Genomic DNA, 17,063 nt, shown 5'->3' with positions numbered 1-17,063 from the left:
AGAACCACCTCACATTAATGAATGGTTTTTGAAGATTTGGAATTTTGTGCCATTGGAATGGATTATGTATTCCATAGAGGGGGCAACAAGCCATATTCCCAAAAGACTGGAACTTGATGTTGAACTTTCTGCATGATGATTATAATGTAGCGTACTGTCCTCAAACACTTTGTATATTGGAACGCTTGACGGAGTCACTATATTTTGTTCTAAATGATTTGGCGGCCTATTCCACAGCTTAGTGTTTAATCTATTCACAGCGGAGAGAAAAAGGGGTGGGGGATTGGTGGGGTGGGGTGGGGGTGGGGGGTGGTTGTAGGGGAATGTTTGCTTGTTATTAACACAAAATGCCAATAAAAACAAATTATTTAAAAAAGTATTTAATACTGTTGCTGGCCCACCAACATGGAGTGGTAGTATGCAGGGGGTCCAGAACACAGGAGACTAGGTTAAGGGTTAATGCCTCTGATTTTCCAAAATTGATTTTAAATCCTGAAACCTTTTGTAAGTCATCCAGTAACCGCAACAGAGTTGGGATGGATGTGTCTAGGTCTGTTGGGGTCAACAGGATGTCATATGTAAAAATCGGGGTCTTCTATCACTCACACCACAACTAAACGATAAACTAACAGAGAACGTACCTTCTTCAGGATAATGGCTGCCTTCCCCTGCTTCTTGAACAGTGTCCAAAGGAATGTTTTCTCACAACAGAAATGTTAGTGGGAGTGACTCCCTTCCCCTGTCTTGCGGGGTCCACCAAGTATTTATGCAATTTCACGCCCAGGAAAATGGCTCTCGTCTCTTGGTGTAGTTCTGTACAGTTTCAAATAATACCAGGGGGAATGACTCCCTTCCCCTGGTGTCTCCAGCACAACTGTCAGCCCGGGAACAAGAGAATTCCTCCCTTCTCCTGGTGTAGATCTGTACAGTTCACAATAAGGCCAGGAGAATGACTCCCTTCTGGTGTTACTTGATTCAGTTTACTCAAGGCCGGGGGAATGACCCCCTTCCCCTGGCGTCTTTATCACAACTCCTAGTTCGGAACCAGGATAATGACTTCCTTCTCCTGTTATTGATTGGCACAGTTCTTTCTCCCGGTTTTAAGCCTGCGGTAAATTTTACCACTCTGGTTTGTTCTTAGTAAAGTCCCAAATTTTGTTGAGGTGCCAGACCCTTCTCTAGTGGTCAATGGTTCTCTCTTACCCACTGTGATGGGGAAGATTTCCTCATATGCTCTTGACATCTGCTTTTAGGTCCCAGACCCTTTTGTGGCTCTTGTTAGGGTCCTTGACCCTCCTCGTGTTCATGGTATGGCGTCTGAGCCTTCCCTGGTGGTCTGTGGTCTTATCTCTGCCACTGATGCTTATTGGGCTCTGATTAGGGTCCCTGACCCTGCTTGATTTCGTGGTTCTGAGTTTCTGTCTGCCACTGACACGAGGAAGAAGATGATGGAGGCAAAACTTCCATTGGCTAGGCCCAATAATTGGTTCGCTCCCACTGGGCCGAGGGAAAGCTGATGCGAGCGTCTCTCCTGCCTGCTCCTGCGTCCCCTCTGGCTCTCCCGTACCTCCGCTTACATTCTCAGGGGCTTCTGTACGTCACCAGGGCTTCCAGGGACCGGCTCTTCGGGATTCTCTACTTCTCGGGACCTGCAGCGTGGCATCTCTCCGCACAGCCCGGCTTGCTTCCCTCTCTTGGTCGTGTGCTCAGGTCTGCATCGACAGACCCAACTGAGAACTCCCACAGCTGCTCGACGGTGTTCTCTGCCTCTCCCTCTCGATGGTCTGCCAGCAGGATTTGAATCTCCCACGTTGGAGATCTGCTACACCTGCTTCCTCTGACAGCTGCGTTCAGCCCCCGCTGCCGGGCTTGACAAATCAGATAATCCTTTGTTCCTTTTTATACATTGTATCATGTTCCTCCCATTGTCTCTGCTAACGACTTAATTCTCATGCCTCCTCAGGGCCACCTCGTTTCAGTGTTACCACAGTCAATGATCTTTATGCCTCCTGTGTTCTTCCTCATCCTAGTACTTTTGGCTTTATCTCCTATGTTAAAACAATTCAGAGGTTTGCTTTCAATGGCGAAGTTCTGGGCATTAGGGAGAGCTAGGGAATGTCAGGGAGTAACAACCTCCAATGGACCAGATGATCTTCCTTATACCCAGAAGAGGGTGCGGGGGGGTAGTCCCTCCCCATGAGGTCCTCCCGCACTAAACCACCCCTAGGGGGACTATTGGGTAGCGGCTGCACCTCCCTAGCCTCATGAGAAAGGGCTCCCCTCTGGGGGGGAGGAGACGAAAATAAGTGAATCGTCACAGAAGCCATCCTAAAGAAGCCATAGGAGATGTAGAAACGTTCACCAAAGTTGCTAAATAAGCCTTGGATAATGAAGGTATTAAAGATGTGTTAAAAATATTATGGTACAAATTCCAAATCACTGTTCTAGGTACCTGAACCTTTGTAGTTAAAATCGGTGCCCAAGGTTGGGAGGCATAGGGAAAACCCTGCTTCAGTGAAAATTATGTAATGGGAGCACTCTACTCACACACAGAAGTACCAAAAGGTTCTTGCGGTGATACTGTGAAGAAATTATCAGTCTTGGAATCGGAAACCTAAGTAGGTTCTGAATGGGAGTTAAGCACACTCTTTTGATGTGAAGAATGTTTGTTTCTTATGATTAGACGATGACTCGCTTGGTACTGAATCCATTGCTGAATGTGGTCTGTGGTGCTTCCTCACAGGGAATTGAAGAGGATTTTCCCTGTTTTTGGTTTGTCAGTACTGAAGCAACCGACATAGGGGCCAATAGTGCTGATTTAATAGTACTAGGACCCTGGGTAGGGTTGTGGGGGGGTTAGAGTCACCTCCGAAAGAGAGCTAGACTCTGCCTTCTTAGAGTGCTTGTGATCCTTAGAGTGATTTTTGCATGTTCGGAATTGTGCAAGGGCAGAAACACTGGTGGTTTCTCACCGAGAGGTATCGCAAGTGGGTGCACCTGGAGTGAACTCCTGAACGGGTGGTGGAAGGTCCCTTGTGTCTGAAGTGACAACCTTAACACTGGTACCGAAAGGTGATGCTGAATCAGAGACCGCACCCAGTACAAATTCCCTCTTACCATTAGGATACAAAGGGCCTGATCACGACATTAGCCCTACCGCCGAACTTCCCGGCGCTAATAGCGCCGGATCACAAGTTTGGCGGTAATGTAATTCCCCATTCCCATTGAGCCCATTCGGGAATGCCCCATTCCCCATTGGGCTCAATGGGGAAAATTTGCACTCTTACCGCCGGCGGTAATAGCGCAAATTTTTGGCGGATTTCCCCCCAGCCAAGAGCTGGGCCGAAATCCGCTGAATCCTGATTTGGCGGACCCTTAAATCCGGCGGTAATAGCGCGACCGCCGGATTTAAGGTTTACCGCCAAAGTCGTGATGAGGCCCCAAGTCTTCTGTTTCTCCATAAAGTCCAAAGTGGCTTGTATTACCGGACCCTTCTTCACTATAAAGACTAAGCAGATTCTCAGTGACCTAGGTTTCATGCCCACCAACAAATCCAGGCAGCTCGTCACCTCTCTCCTTTGGGACTGGGGAGGTGAGCCTGCTACACTTGGCACCCACTAGGAGACAGGGGAAGCGGGACCCCTCTGGAAGGTTCTCCCCCTTAGGGGACAGAGAGGGGTACAAGTCACCTTCTCCAGCATGGGGTCTGGCATGGATTCACATGCTCATGAATATTCCCCGTCGTCAGGCTGGGAATCCTCGGTAAAGAAAAAACCAGTATCAGTTTCGTTTCTGATCTGTCTTTCGTAGTAACAACCAATCACTGGTCTCTGCGTCATACTGACCACAGCCAATGACTGCCCTCTACCTAAGCACCGCCTCTGGCAGCCATCTTCAGATTTTTACCGCACGTTCATGTAGGGATCCTCGTGCTATTGCTCTCGAGCGTTAGTGCTATTTTTTCACGTTTTTTCGGTCAAAAGAGCCTCAAGCTCCACCGACTCTCCATCCGATCAACGGGGACCCGTGTCGGATTCGTCTGCGCCCCTCAAGGGTGAAGATTTCGTCGAGCTACGCTTTTGGAGGACTCCAGAAGTTTCTCAGGCCCGGACATGGCCCAGGAGAAGGGATGCTCGACGCCCGGAAAGCTGTTCAGGGTCTGCCCTGGATGCCAGCTGCAGAACGTCTTTAAGGAGGACGAACACTCCTTTTGTCTCTACTGCTTACATGAGGACAAGACGCACGTGGAGAAGGACTGTGCGTTTTGCGGCAACATGTCGGAGCGGACCATGAAGGACCGCCATCAACGTCTCGCCAACTGGCTGGAAGGGAAGAGCCCGTCAGGCGAGAAGAAGAGGAAGAAATCCGAGCGGTCTTCTAAGACCTTTGAGGACGCCCCGGCGACGGGGGTCCAACACAAGGCAAAGCACCGCGAGTCCGCTGGCACCGGGAGCGCCGAACGGTCGGGCTCTACGGGCGCCAGGCAGGGCGCACCCTCCCCGGCACCATCAACCACGAGCCAACGCTCTGGGTCGGGTAAGAGGAAGGCCGAGCACCCGGCAAAGCTCCTGGAGAGGCCCGGTCGAGCTCGAAGGCCCCATCGGAGGGGGAGCGAGGCAGTGTCCCCCCCCTCAAGGATAAGGCGGTGAGCGCACCTAAGGTGGTGAAGGCCTTAATCCATCCGGCCAAGCCCTCTATCGAAACTGTCGCGGCGGCCCTGGCTCAGCCTGTGGGGGCTACACCAGTGGTGGCGACCTCGGGGCTCAGAGTCTCCCTGCCACCTCGGAGGGAGTCCTCTTTTGTGCCCATCGATAGGACCCCCGTGAAATCCCCCGTGGAGAAGAAAAAGGGGGGGCAGGGCGTCGTCGTAGATTCGGCCTCAACCTCGGAGGAGGAGCTGGTCGAAGTCTTAAGCCACGGCCTCGGCGTGGAAGAAGACCGGCCCGTCGGGATGGATCCTGACGCAGGTGACGACGACATCATCGAGGGTACCGACGGGGCCCCTGATCGCCCGTCGGATTCCCCTCTGCCAGCGCCGCGAGACAACTCGGCGGCCATTTTGTTGGCTATACAGTCCTTATGCTCAGAGATAAGGACGAGACTACCGTTGCTGACGGAACCTCTCCCGTCGGGGGACCCAGAACCGGGACCTTCTGGTGTTCCCCCTACCAAGAAAAGAAGGATCCACCCTCCGCCTCCTTTTCAGCCGTCGCGCCCCTTCCAGCCCTCCTCCCCGTCCACCCGAGGGGATGATACGGGGACTGACACGGCAGCGACGAATACGGACGACGAGGTATACGACGAGGATGTACCGTCGTTGCCTCCCACCAGGGCTTCTCCGCCCGACGAGATTGGATCGTTCCACTCCATGATCACCAGGGCATCCGAGCTTTTCCAACTCTGCCCTGAGGAGAAGAAGAAGGAAGGTTTCCTTTATCAGCGGCGCGAGGCCAAGAGGAAGACGGTCCTCTCAGTGCCTCTATTGGACGACATTTGGGATGAGGGCCTCACCCTCCTCAAGAACCCTTCCACGACGCCAGCTAGAAGGGACCGGTACGAGAAGAAGTACCGGGTCCCGGACACGGCCCCCCTGTGCCTCCGGGCGCAGCCTACCCCGGACTCCGTCGTCTCCGCGGCGGCCAGGAAAAAAGCGGGGGGGGGGTGCGGCCTCCACATCGACTTCCCCACCGGACGGCGAGGGAAAGAAATTGGACGCTATGGGACGCAGAGTCATCTCGTCTGCGGCGACGACGATTAAAGCGGCCAACGCCTTGGCTATCGTGGCCCGCTACGACAGGGAGCTCTGGTACAAACTGGCTCCCCTACTGGACTTCTTGCCGGACGACAAGAGGGCAGAGGCCCTGGAGATCCTGCAGGAAGGTGAGGTGGCTTCGGACCACGCCATTACCGTTGCGACGGACATCGCCGACACTGGGTTCCGCCAGTTGGGCAACGGCGTTTGCCTTAGGCGGCGTGGATGGCTCAAGGCTACGGACTTCCGTCAAGACGTTCAGACCAGAGTCCTGGACATGCCCTTCGATGGGAACAACCTGTTTGGGAAAACAGTGGACGATTCCCTCCAGGCCATTAAAGCGGACACCGAGACGGCCCGGGCCCTTGGAGTTCTGCAACAACGGCGGACGCCCTTTCGGAGCAGCGGAGGCAAGGGCGCCTCCAAAAGTTCAGGCGGCGGTTTCTCCACCTACCGTCAAGCGGCCCGCTCGTTGGCTCAGGAGGCCTACAGAGGACGAGGCAAGTCTGGCGGACCCCGCTGTCGTCGCCAAGGAGGTCAAGGCGGCAAAGCCTCGTCGAAGCAGGATTGAACCGACCGTGGGGTCGGGCCCCCACCGAAGCACCCCGGTGGGAGGCCGGCTGGCGAGCTTCGTCAGCGTGTGGGAGTCCATCTCCACCGACCGTTGGGTGCTGGACGCCTTGGCCCGGGGCCACGCGCTCGAGTTTCAAAGAAGGTGTCCGCGCGTCCCCCCCGTGGCCAGGAAAGAACTTCACGTCCCTCAACTTCTCCTGGAGGTAAAGGCGATGCTGAGGAAGGGTGCCATCGAACTCGTCCCAAAGAGACTTCGGGGCTCCGGAGTTTACTCGAGATACTTCCTCGTGAAGAAGAAGACGGGGGGATGGCGCCCCATCCTGGACCTGCGACGTCTGAACAAGTTCATCAAGGCGCAAAAGTTCCGGATGGTCACCCTCCAGCACGTCCTGGGTCAGCTGGAGGAAGGAGACTTCCTGTCGTCGTTGGATTTGGAGGATGCCTACTTCCATATTCCCATCCTAAAGGGGCACCGAAAATTCCTCAGGTTTGTGGTCCAAGGGCGTCACTACCAGTTCAAAGCCCTCCCCTTCGGACTACGGTCGGCCCCCAGGGTATTCACCAAGTGCCTTGCACCGGTGGCGGCGCAGCTGCGCCGCGAGGGGATCCACGTCTACCCCTACCTGGACGACTGGCTCATCCGAGCCAAGACGAGGGAGCTCGCCCTGGATCACACGGCAAGGACCGTCCGACTTCTCACGGACCTGGGATTCTCCGTGAACTACGCCAAGTCTCACCTGGTACCCGCGCAAAATGCACTGTTTCTGGGAGCGAAGCTCGACACAGTGTCTCTTCTGGCCTCCCCGTCGGAGGAAAGGACCAGGTCCATCCTGGGCAAGGTACAGCGGATGTTGGTTTCCGACGCGGCCAAGGTGAGGTCCATCAAGTCCCTCCTCGGAATGATGTCTTCCTGCATCTACCTCATTCCCATGTGCAGGCTCCGGATGCGCCCGTTGCAGGAGTTCCTGGACGCGCGCTGGATCCAAACGACGGGCAGCTTCGAGGAGAGGATCACACTCGACGAGAGTTTCCGCCGAGCGGTCCGGTGGTGGGGCAACCGCACGCATCTGACGGCGGGCATGGACTTCCAGACCCCAGACCACCAGGAGACAGTGACCACCGATGCCTCCCTGGAAGGGTGGGGAGCGCACACCGAAAATCTGCACGCGAGAGGCCTTTGGCTCCCGACGGAGAAGTCCCTCCATATCAACGTCCTGGAGCTCCGTGCAGTGTTCTGGGCCCTCAGGTCCTTCCTTCCGTCCCTCAAGGGCAAGGTGGTGAGGATCTTCACCGACAACACCACCACCATGTTTTACATCAGGAAACAGGGCGGAACCAGGTCCCCAGCGCTGTCCAAGGAGGCGCAGGACCTGTGGCATTGGGCCGTCGCCCAAAGGATGTTTCTGGTGCCGTTTCATCTGGCAGGGATAAAAAACACCATCGCCGACTCACTCAGCAGGGAGCTGCGCTCGTGCCACGAGTGGGAACTACGGCAGGATCTAGTGGATCGCCTCTTCCGACGGTGGGGCACACCCCAGATCGACCTGTTCGCGACGGCGACGAACTCCAAGTGCCGGAGGTTCGCCAGCAGGTTTCCCCAGGCGAGGAGCATGGGCGATGCCTTCTCGTTCCCCTGGGAGGGCCTGTTCCTCTACGCGTTCCCTCCTTTGCCACTGCTAATCCGGCTCGTCAACCAGCTCAAGAGGTCACGGTGCAGGATGATCCTCGTCGCACCTGCGTGGCCGAGGCAGATATGGTTCCCGGACCTTCTGAACTTGTCAGCGTCCCCGCCAATCAAGCTGCCGGTGGACGCGGATCTTCTCTCCAGGGAAGGAGGCGCCATCCTCCACCACGACCCGAAATCGCTGAACTTGCAGGCCTGGCTCCTGCAGCGCTAGAGTTTGGAGGATACGACATACCGGCCGACTGCAGAGAGGTTCTTGCAAAGGCCAGGGCGTCCTCGACTCTTAAATGCTACGGACACAAATGGAAGAGGTTCTCTGTCTGGTGCCACGCACAGAAGATTAACCCTCTAAGGATTACGGCTCCCCAGGTACTGCCGTACCTGCTGACGCTGGCCAAAGCTGGACTGGCACACGCGTCCATCAAGATTCATCTTGTTGCGATCTCCCGATACACCAGAACCACGGGCCGGACGTCCTTGTGGTCTCATCGTCTGGTGAAAGAGTTCATGAAGGGACTGTTCAGATCGTTCCCGCCGGTGAAGGCTCCGGCCCCGGCGTGGGAGCTCAACGTGGTGCTGACCAAGCTCATGGGACCTCCGTTCGAGCCTCTGTACTCGGCCCCGTTGAAGTTTCTGTCGTGGAAAGCAGCGTTTCTTGTGGCCATCACCTCCGCACGACGGGTGGGAGAGATCCAGGCCCTTTCATGCAAGGCCCCGTACTTGACTTTTCACGACACGAGGGTAGTGCTCAGGACGCACCCCTCCTTCATGCCCAAGGTACCGTCGGACTTCCATCTCAACGAACCCTTGGTGTTGCCTGTGTTCTTCCCGTCGCCTTCGTCGCCGGCTGAGAGGACTTTGCACTCGCTGGATGTGGCTAGAGCGCTGAAGTTCTACGTGGACCGCACGAAGTGTTTTCGGAAGACGTCACAACTCTTTGTGAACTTTGGACCTGTCAATCAGGGGAAGGCTCTCTCGAAGGCTTCCATTTCCAGATGGCTCTCCGGCTGTATCATGTACTGTCATCGGTTGGCAAACCGACCGCTGCCTGGCCGTCCGAGAGCCCATTCCACCAGAGCGATCGCAGCTACCACAGCGTTCCTTTCTGGTGTGCCCCTGCTGGACATATGCAGGGCTGCTACGTGGAGGTCGACGCACACCTTCACGAAATTCTACTGCGTCGATCGGGATTCCAGGGAGGAGTCCAGGGTCGGCCAAGCAGTGCTGCGCAACCTGTTAGCCTGAGGTGAGCCTGGTGAGGAGGTAAGATGCTTAATGTTGAGTTTGATGTACTGCTTAATGTTGAGCCGTTGCCACCTCCCGTTGTTGTGCATGTGTGTACTGCTATGTATTCTTTATTCATGAGCATGTGAATCCATGCCAGACCCCATGCTGGAGAAGGAACAAGTTACTTACCTGTAACTGTTGTTCTCCAGCATGGGTCTGGCATGGATTCACATGCGAACCCTCCCGCCTACCCCTCTGCGGCTCTTCACTTGGTCATACTGCCACTTCACGTGCTTCCAAATCTGAAGATGGCTGCCAGAGGCGGTGCTTAGGTAGAGGGCAGTCATTGGCTGTGGTCAGTATGACGCAGAGACCAGTGATTGGTTGTTACTACGAAAGACAGATCAGAAACGAAACTGATACTGGTTTTTTCTTTACCGAGGATTCCCAGCCTGACGACGGGGAATATTCATGAGCATGTGAATCCATGCCAGACCCATGCTGGAGAACAACAGTTACAGGTAAGTAACTTGTTCCAACCCTCGCGTGAACATCTTTATGGGGTATGTAGGGGCTAGGTTGTGTGATAATCCTATAATGCCTTTAACAATGGCTGACTCGGCTTCTGACCCAAATTAGGCCCAATCACTATGGAAAACGATTGACAAACAAGTAAACCCATCCCCATGGAAATATCACTAGAGGAACCAATAACAATAGAGTCTCTAACGCCTGTTCAGTTTAGCCAAGGGGTATGGCTGGTATGAGAGAGAGAACGCCAGACTTAGTTTCCTGGCCGACAGTACATATCGGAAGAGTGCAGCAACACAACAGAGATGGAGGCGAGGGCAAAGACGAAGCACTGATGAGAAGCCGCACACCTGTGCTAAGTGAGCGGCAGAGAAGAATAGTTGACGGTTGGCGTAGAGTCCAGTTGGCTGATTGCGCAAGCGGCTCTGCGGCGGACCAAGCAATCTTCGCATCCCTCGCGAGGAGCACCACTCATCACAAACGCGGTGGCTCCAGCGGAACCTGAGCCAGGTGGCTAAGTGAGCAAGAGAGAGAAGAGCCCCAGAGTGGGTAGAGAGAAAGAGGCAAACACATGAGGGGGGAGCGGGCAGGAGAGAAGCCCCAGAGAGGAGAACAAAAGAAGCAACCCCAGAGGGGGTGGGGGGTTGTGAGAAAGAGACAAGTCCCAAAGTCGGGAGAGAAAGTAGAATCCCCAGAGTGGGGGAGTGGGGGAGTATGACAGAAAGAAACCCTAGAGGGGGGAGAAGAGGGAAACCCTGGAGTGTGGAAGAAAGAGAAACAGACAGCCGGAGTGGAAATTGAGGAGGAAGGCCCCAGAGTGGGAAAAGGCGGAAAGAGCTACGGACTGAGAAGGAGCCAAGTCTCCCTGTACTGTGGGAGAGACTGAGAGGAATCCAAAGAGGGAAGGCGGAAAGACCAGAGTCTCCTCGAGGGGAAAAGACTGAGAGTAACTTAGATTGGTAAGGGACACCAAAGAGGCCTGGGCTGGGGCCATGAAACTGCACTGCAGCATGACACAAACTGTAAACGTAGGCAAGGACCCTATGCAAAGGAGAGATGGGGTTGGAGGGTGGAAGCCAGCAGGCATCCCTTTCAGTGGGGGTAGTTCCCCAAAGTATGTCTTTGTTGATTTGGGAAAGGATTAGGTTAGATTAGGATTCCGGACCTAGGACAGTGTTTTATGTTTAGACATCCTGACAAGCACCCTTTTACTTGTTTCTGTTACAGATTATGGCTTAGATTTACAAGTTTAGGGAAACACTAGTCTTCTTTTTGATATTGAAAAGAATAAAAAGTCCTAGAAAGCATGCCTCCTTGTCAGTCTCCTAATTCAGACTTTTCACACCACACAGAACTGACAGGAACACATTGGGTGGAAGTTCCCAGGAGAATTAACACAGGCTCTGTGGGGCTTCATAGCCGAGAAGTGCTTACTGCATCCAATACATAGCTTGAACCCTGTGGTTTTCCGTTGCATGCGTAGAGAAGCAGGCAATGTGGACAAAAAATATATCCGATCGAATTGAAAAATACGCCTCTGAGGGAGGCTAGATATCCAAAAGGCGCATGTAGGAACTGTTTCCACGACCAACCAATTAGTTGTAAAAACAGTAACTCGGAGGTCTCAGTTTGTTACGCACAGGTGGGGGTGGGGCTGGGCACGCAGAGGGATTCTTCTGCATACCAAGCTTCATTCTATAAGCCTAAAAGTTGCAGGACCTCCTTTTGGCAGAGCTTTTCCCAGTCGAACCTGCTTCCCATCCAGTTGGGAAGGAGGAAGTGCAGGATGCTGGCCAAAGGGCTTAAGGAAAATCTCCTAAACAGTTTTCACCCACAGAGTACCCCTAGGATAGACTGTTCCTCAGCCCTCTTTTGAGGGATTGTGAAACAATCTCCTTTATACCAACACTGCACCTAGAACAGCCTAGTGAACTCTAGATACCCTCTGTCCCAAGTGATGTGATTGTAGCTGGGGTTTGGGAACCATGCTTAAGAAAATTCCTCATAACACGGAGTCATTTTTTCATATTTCCCAGTAAATGTGTTAAAACTACTTCTACGACTAAGTTGTTCAATTGTTAAGAAAATTAAAAAGACATTCAGTGCTGTACAATGAAAATATTAAAAGTCGGATAGATGTCAGTACACACTGAGTAAACGGAGCATTTTACAATGCATTCACTGCCTCAGAACCCATAAGAGAGAAGCTCACGTCACATCTGAGAGGGGGGCTCAATCATCAGTATTGTCATTGCTGCTTGTCCAGCAGTACTGCCCAAATGTGATGTGCAAGTCTTCACATGTAGGTCAACTCCAAAAGATAACCAATATCGCCCATATCGGGCTTGGTCAAAGAGGTGAAAGAATGCCAAATGAGCCTACTGGCTCCAAAATATGGATTCCTGTCGTGCAGATCCCACACCAGTGCATCAGTTGTCTGCTGACTCGTCAATAGCATATTTGCCGATGGTGCACATCAGAAGGTGTGTTGTGTGTCAATTATAAACTATGCTTATTTTACCACTTTTCAGCACATACCATCAGTGTTCACCCACTCCCCTTCGCACATACGCCTGTATCAAACAGTCTCCCTGTTCCCACTGCAAACTAAACTGGATTAGTTAATCACATTTTCAAGACCCTACTACAACAGATGAGGCCTTCACATCCCAGGAGCTGGCCCAATCAAAGACAATGGTATGCGGAAACATTATACCGTCTCTGCGCAAGATGTGACTTGTCGGACCTCTTCACCCCTTTCTTGCTCTTTATTTTTCAGGCATGAGTTGACCTTTTGCCAGTTAAGGCCTGGCTTCTGCATTTTGGGTGTCTCTGTGAGGTCTACTTCTATAAGGGACGCTGTTCCTCTAGGTTAGTGCACCAAAACTGCTTTCTTTCCCATGTGAACAGTAGTGCAAAGCAGAGGGTTCCTTTTTTTTCTCTTCTTTCTGGATCATCTGCGCATAACCTTTACTGTGCAGATGGCTTGGTGTTTTTGGTAAGAAGTTGTACCCATTTCCTGAAATACCATAAGCAAACTCTCCTTCATACAGAATGAGTCGAATTCTGTTATGACATCTGGGAGAAGTTTTAAACCCCATCACAGCAGGCTTATCCTAGGGACAATGTCCAAAGTTTGATTGCCTTGGGCAATGTCAGGAAAGGTTGTTTTAAACATGATATGGATCCATCCTTTTTAGTCCGTGACCCTTGATCCTTTTGATGGGGCCACACACTCTCAAGTACCCCCTCCTGTGGAGATTTTCTAAATCTTCAATATGCGTAGTTTGTAGCGTTTCTCTAGTTTATTTCAAACCTGCTTGTGTGTTAGCGGCAACGTCTTGATTTGGCCACAGTGAGGATTCACTTAAATCCACTAATTTTTTCAAGTTGGGATACATTTTGCTTGAGCTTTGGAAAAGGCCTTTTAAAGGTCAGTGGTTGCAAATTGTATTTCATGCTTGCTTGTGCCCCCAATTACCTTCTTTAGTAACAGCATTCCATGAAGTGTTGTTTGGTCGGTGGGGCACTATCGTCATTGGCCCTGGCTGCTGATGTATTATCTGGGAGTTGGGAGGTTGATCCAGTCCCCAACCTTGGCTGCCATGTTACTGCCGACAGACTTTTCTGGTGACCAGAATAATCTGATAGGTTTCCCATTGCACAATGCTTTCCTTGACATCTAGAAGATCAGTCGGATGCATTATACATGGCCTATAGTGTCCCAGATCAGGCCTATCCAACAAGCGCTGAATGTCTGACCTCCTTAGCCCAGTAAGGTTCATGGAAAAGATTCCTCAGTTGGCCTTCAGCTGGTATTCAGCTGGTAGATGAGTGCGTTCAGATCAATTTCTTGCAACCATTAGGCATAAAAGGAAAGCACTGCTAGAGACCAGAGTAGTTCGTCCCCTGCTCCTTTTCTTCTCAAACTTCCCTCCAGCTCATTTCCACTGGTTTTGTTGCACAAGTCCTATCGTTCAAGACTTTTGCGCAATTTCATATAGCAGTTGTTACTCCTATGTGAAGGTCCGCATGGTATCCCCTCCACCACCAGTGGCCAGGCCAGGGTTGGTATTCGGAGGACAGTCATCTAGAAAAAGGATCCCTGCTTTTGGGGTGCTCCTCTCTCCTCTGCCACTGTCACAGAGAGGCTTCCAGGAACTGCAGAGAAGTTGGTGCATGGCTGATGAAGCAGAGTGGGGCACAGTCCCCTGTCCCTCCACTGGTCACTTTCCCCGCTGGCACCAGGAGTTCACCACACCCGAGACAGCCACCCGCTCTCCAGCACAGTAAGGCCTGCATGCCCACTGATACAAGCTGAGCTCTTCTTTTGTGCTGTAGTTAGGTTAGCGTAGCACCTGGAGCATTTGTCCCAATCCTTCCGTGCCCTCTCCTCCTCCGCTCTCATCTGCATTCTCAATATACACATCTCTGTAAATCCCCACCTCTGCACATGTCTAATCCATGCTTGCACCCCTGGTCTTGTGTTTTCTTTTCCAGGATATCACGATGAACCGTTTGGCTAGTATTAATAAAAACTGGGCCATTTTTTTGGTTCTGTCCCTCTTCTTCCCGGGTAATAGCCCCAGCAGGCAAATCATTGGTATACACCCATATGATACGATAGGATATGTCATTTATAACGCTTTTGAACACAATTGTTTCTATGCGTGACAACACAAGGAAGGCAGGACAAAACAACGATCTTACTAAGCCTTGTGTCATTCAGATTGTGCAAGTGTCCCTCAAACCAGCGCATTGATGTTTTCCATCACCGTACCCCAGAACGCTGTGATCACTGCACAACCGCACACCATATTCCACAACCCTGCAGAGTTTTCTCCACATCTAAGACAAGAGTGAGGGGCTCCTCGGCCGATGGTATACAGCCCTGATGTAGACACTATGTAAAAAGTCATATTGATTAGCGGGAAGCGTGCGTTTCTAGATAGTTTCTTTACCTGCTCCCAAATACTAATCCATGTGCCCTCTGTTATCTCCTCCCCTATATCCCTCACCCCTTCCCCTTGACCTTCAGATCCAACCTCGTGTGATGGCTCCTTTGCTCCCTTCTAGTGTTCATGCTTCACTGTGAAACTTGTTATAAAATTCGTATTAATCAGGCCGGGTCTCTCACTGACGAGATTCCCACCCATACCGGAGTTCAGCAAGGTTGTAACCTTGCTTTGACCTTATTTAACTTGTATCTATCCGATATGGATACCATATGGTCAAATACAATTACTTATCCAATTAGGATAGGTCCTCTGCAACTGCACTGGTTAGCATTCCCAGATGACCTTATCTTTTTTGACAGAACTCTGTTTGGGCTTCAAAACAAGCTAAATGCCTTTTCTTTATATGCTTCTCAGCTTAATCTTACACAGCAAAATCTAAAATCATCATATTCACCGGTAGAAACAAGATTCCTTCGTTTACATGGACACTTAATGGTTTTTCCCCATAGAGAGTTCTTCTGCTATTCATTACTTGGGATACAACCTGTCAGATATCTCCTCTATTGTAAATTGGTACTATTATTTAAAGGAAAAATCGAGACCTTTAACCTCACAATTAAACATTATTTACAAAAAGCTATGCAAGTTTTTCCTTCTGCCTGCCATTGAATTGTATTCGCTCAAAGCAAAAGCTATCATTGTATATGTAGCTGTGGCTCTCTTGCCGGCCTCTCTTGTCCCTCTTCCTGCTCCCACCTGCAAGGCTAAAAACCTCAGGGTCATCTTCGACTCCACACTCTCCTTCTCCCCTCACATCTCTGACGTCTCTAAGAAGTCACACTACCAGCTGCACCTCCTCTGAGGTATTGTTCCTTTCCTCCTTCCCCCAGAAACTCACTGTCTCCAGAGCTCTGGTTCTCTCTAGGCTGGACTATTGCAACAGACTCTTTCTAAATCTGCCTGCTTCTACTCTTCGCCCTCTGCAACGTATCCAGAACAGGACTGCGAGACTTGTCCTTGGCCTCAAGCCCATGGATTGTATCTCTCCAGGACTGAAATCTTTGCACTGGCTCCCAGTGGCTGCGAGGATTAAGTTCCAAACCCTCTGCATCATCCACAAGGCCTTCTGGGGCCTGGGGCCTTAATACCTTCAACTCTCTCTCCCTAAATATCTTCCTTCTCGAGTCCTCCGCTCATCTGCCTCCAACTACCTCAGAGTCAGTCGCTTCTCTAAGCAACGAGTTGGTGGTAGATCTCTTTCTTCGGCTTGGGCCTCCCTCTGGAATAGCCCCCCTGCCTCCCTTAAACTTGAGGAGAACCATCTCTGGTTCCGGAAGCACCTCAAAACCTTTCTCTTTGCTTCTGCTCTTTCTCCTCCTCTCCTCTGCTGACCTCCTGGGTGTTACTGGAACTGCACCGGCTACCCTGCCACCCCCTGATCTTGGACCCAGGTCCCTCACCTACCAGCATCCCACACCTACCAGCATCCCACACCTGCACTGCCCACCTGGCAACCCCCGCACTTGGGGACTGTTTCTGTATCCCTAAAGTCCCCCTACCAGCCCTTTACACCTGATGTCTGCACTTACCCATGCACTTGCCACATGATGGCCGTTAATTTACTTATTGTTTTATCTATTCCCATGTACTGCCCTGTCCCTGCCCCCTTCCCACGCACTTGCGTGATCTGAATGACACCTGGCCTAGTAGGATCATTGTCTGTCCTCCCTTTGTTCCCCTCCCTTGCCTCGTCGCACCTTGAACCACTTGTGTATAGGCGGGTTATAATTGCCATATCATATCATATATGGTTTGGACATGTGCCTCCTCGACATTGATCACTTGTTAAACTCTATTCAAGCACAAATGTGGAAAAAAACGTTGGCGCTGACCAATTCTTTACCAAATGCTTGCATACTCCATAAATTGGGTCTGTATTCAATATCTGCTCGGTTTCATTGGAGGCAACTTAACACTTATGCTTGCATTCTCAAACCACAGAGAAACTCACCATATGAAGATCCATCAAAGATGCTTTGTGAATCAGACCCTCCCTCTATTGTGCGATTTGATACCAGAATGAGAGCTATCATGGATCAAATAAGTATTAAAGCTAATTGCTTCACTGAACGCCCATCGTATGCAAAAAAAAGTTATATGGATATGACTGGATGCGCACTATTGAGGAACTTGGAGTTCTCAAAGCGTATCAAGAATATGCTAAATTCCCGCAAAAGAGGATCCCTAGACAGATGTATTGGACATGGTTTCCTTGTGAAAAAATACGTACTGTACATATGAGATTTAAATTAAATCAGTTACTGACACTTGAGCTTAC

At 51.4% G+C, this 17,063-nt stretch overlaps 1 protein-coding gene across 1 annotated transcript in view; it reads left to right on the top strand.

Annotated features, from left to right (window-relative positions):
- Nucleotides 1-17,063, top strand: part of SECISBP2 (SECIS binding protein 2) — a 1,396,020-nt gene that overhangs the window by 994,560 nt on the left and 384,397 nt on the right. The window lies entirely within an intron of this gene.

The sequence above is a fragment of the Ambystoma mexicanum genome, chromosome 6p (assembly GCF_040938575.1).
Source record: "Ambystoma mexicanum isolate Mex_15411 chromosome 6p, UKY_AmexF1_1, whole genome shotgun sequence".
NCBI lineage: Eukaryota > Metazoa > Chordata > Amphibia > Caudata > Ambystomatidae > Ambystoma > Ambystoma mexicanum.
The sequence above is the reverse complement of the archived record's forward strand: the minus strand, read 5'-3'. Positions and strand labels throughout refer to the sequence as shown.